Source organism: Colobus angolensis, unplaced genomic scaffold, assembly GCF_000951035.1.
Source record: "Colobus angolensis palliatus isolate OR3802 unplaced genomic scaffold, Cang.pa_1.0 Scaffold21, whole genome shotgun sequence".
NCBI classification, from domain to species: Eukaryota; Metazoa; Chordata; class Mammalia; order Primates; family Cercopithecidae; genus Colobus; species Colobus angolensis.
In genome coordinates, this window is record NW_012115266.1 from 1,331,796 (window position 1) to 1,335,045 (window position 3,250).

A 3,250-nucleotide genomic window follows, 5' to 3' on the forward strand; every position below is an offset into this window, starting at 1 on the left:
TGGGAATGTAAGGGATGCCACTGAGTTGTACGCTTGGTTACACAATGGTTAAAATGTTAAATTTCATGTTATATAATATTTTACAATTTTTATAAAAGCAGCAGCAATCAGATCTTCTGATCCCACCTGCTACTCAGAGAAGCCTCCTCCTCTACTGCGAGAAAAGACCAAATAGCCGACTAGGCTCTGCAGTGGGTGAAACAGAATGAGTGTGCTTGACAGTCCCAAGGCATAGCTGGGCAGCGGGACCCCGTACTGTGTGGAGGGTGATTAAGTGGGTGTATGAACAGAGACTGGGATTGCAACCTGGCACTTCCGGGGGGAAAGACTTCTGCTCCCTGGCTCATCGGCCGAGCAGCTGACGCCTCAGCGAAGCCCACGGTCAGCGGGTCCTTCGCACAGTCTGGGAGATTCAGTCCCTGGCTGATAGGAGGGGACAACTAGCAGAATCTGCAGAAAGCCACCATGCGAAAGGCAGACGGAAGCCGTTTGGAATCAAAACACTGCAGGAAAAAGAAAGCATCACACTATACAAAACCACACCCACAGAGAGAAAAGAGGAGACACAGCCATGCAGGGAGAGCGCTGCAACAGTGGACATGAGGGAAGGGCTCTTGGATGCTGAAAGGAAAATGGTGTGAATTTTTAAAACCTAAACAAAAACAAGGTTGGAAAATAAGGCTGAGGAACATCTCATTGTTGAAAAAACTAAGAGATGGAGAGATAGAAAACAGGAGAAATGATGTAAGAAGGCCAGATGCTGTGGCGCACGCCTGTAATCCCAGCCCTTTGGAAGGGTGAGGCAGGAGGATCACTTGAACCCAGGAGGCTGAAGCTGCAGCGAGCTATGATCGTACCACTGCACCCCAGCCTGGGCCACACACTGAGATGCTGACTCAAAAGCAACAACCGCCAGGTGTGGTGGCTCACGCCTGTAATCCTAACAGTTTGGGAGGCTGAGGAGGGTGGATCACCTGAGGTCAGGAGTTCGAAACTAGCCTGGCCAACATGACGAAAACCCTCTCTACTGAAAATATTAAAAAATTAGCTGGGCGTGGTGGTGGGCATCTGTCATTCCAGCTGTAATCCCAGCTGCTCGGGAGGCTGAGGCAGGAGAATCGCTTGAATCCAGGAGACGGAGGTTGCAGTGAGCCGAGATTGCGCCACTGCACTCCAGCCTGGGCAACAAGAGCAAAACTCCATCTCAAAAACCAGCAACAATGACAACAAACCCAGAAACGGATTCTCTCTCTTCAAGATAAAATCTCGAGGGGTGGCTCTGTCCTGCGACTTCTGGCTTCTGGGGGCTCTGCATTCCTTGGCTTGTGGCTGCACCATGCCAGCCTCTGCTTGTGTTTGCAGGCAGCCTCCTGATCTTCTCACGTGTCTCTTAGAAGGACTTCTGTCATTGGCTTTAGGGCCCATCCAGGTAACCCAGGATGATCTCAAGAACCTTTACTTAATTCCATCTGCGAAGACATTTCCTAGATAAGGTCACATTCGCAGGTTCCGGGATTAGGATATGGACTTACCTTTGGGGAGGGAAGTGCTCAGTCCACTCCCCAGGGGCAGACTAGGCGTTGGATTCTGGAGGTGCCGCACTCGCCCGCCTACTAAACATCCCAGGGGGAATGTAAGTGGTACTTGGAGAGTGGGGAGGGATCAAAGCTGGAGATAACCAGCACATGACTGGCACCTAGGGCTGAGAAGCTGGGGACTGACGCTCAAGTCCGGTGCCCAGAAGACAGCCTGAGCCAGGGGCATGCGACTCACTGGGCGACTCTCAGGGTGGGTGCTGGGGAGCTAAGCAAACACGGGGTCTCAGCAGGGCACAAGGTCGGCCTGAACCCACCGCAGCCCCCAGGGCAGATTTCACCTCAGGGTCAGTCCCACCTTGAGGCAAGCACTGGCCTCTCGAATCTCCATGTTCATTGTGCTCTATCCGAATTCTTGAGCCACAGAACCCATGAATATGATAAATGGCTGTTTTGGGTAGATGTGTTATGCAGCCATAGTAACTGGAACAGTCTTTTTTTTTTTTTCCCTCTGATGAATCAGAAAGTCCTTCCTTACCATCTAGTTTCATAGTGTGAGCCTGGCTCAGATCCCACCTTGCCATTTTTGTTCCTTTTGCCCACAGGAACAAAGCAGGCTGTCCCTGCTTCTGACAGATGAGGGCCGTAGCAGGTCCACAGCGTCCCCTCCTCGGCCAGCCCTGTTTCTTTTTCTTTCTTTTTCTTTTTTTCTTTTTTTGAAACAGAGTCTCGCTCTGTCACCCAGGTTGGAATGCAGCGGCGCGATCTGGGCTCACTGCAACGTCCTCCGCCTCGTGGGTTCAAGCAATTCTCCTGCCCCAGCCTCCCGAATAGCTGGATTACAGACATATGCCACCACGTCAGGCTAATTTTGTATTTTTAGTAGAGATGGGGCTTCACCATGTTGGCCAGGCTGGTCTCAAATTCCTGACCTCAGGTGATCCGCCCGTCTCAGCCTCCCACCGCACGCGGCTGGCCCTGTTTCCCTCTGTGGTCTGGAATACGGCGGTGTTTATCTTGAGTGTGGCTATATGTTTTCAAAACTCCTTCCATTTTCGCTGAGTCAGAGACGGGTCGGGGGGCCCGTGCCTCTAAGCGTAAACTTGCAATGTCGCCATGACCAGAAGGCCGCCCTCATGGTGGGGACGGGAGGAGCCTGTGGCATTGGCATGGCACAGAATTGAGAACCCAGAAATGAACGCCTCCATTTATGCTCAAACAATATTTAACAAGATGCCAAGGCAATTTTGTGAAGAAACAGCAGTCTTTCAACAATTGCTGGGACAACTGGAGATCCGCATGCAATAACCAGCCAAACCAACCATCCTTTGGCCCTTGCCGTATACCAATACACACACGAAAATGAACTCAAGACGGATCACAGACCTGAACATAGGAACTAAATCTGTACAACGTCTAAAAGAAAGCATAGGAAAAACCTCTGTGATCTTAATTTAGGTAAAGAGATGTTAGACATGACACCAAAAGCACAGCTATAAAAGAAAAAAAAAATCGATAAACTGGACTTTATAAAACTAAAACTTTTACACTTCCAAAGATAATATTAAGGAAATGAAAACAGAATCCAAAGACTGAGAGATAATATTTGCATATCATACATCTGATAAAAGACTTCTATCCAGGCTATATAAGTATTTTGTTTTTGTTTTTGAGACAAGGTCTCCCTCTGTTGCCCAGGCTGGAGCGCAGTGGCA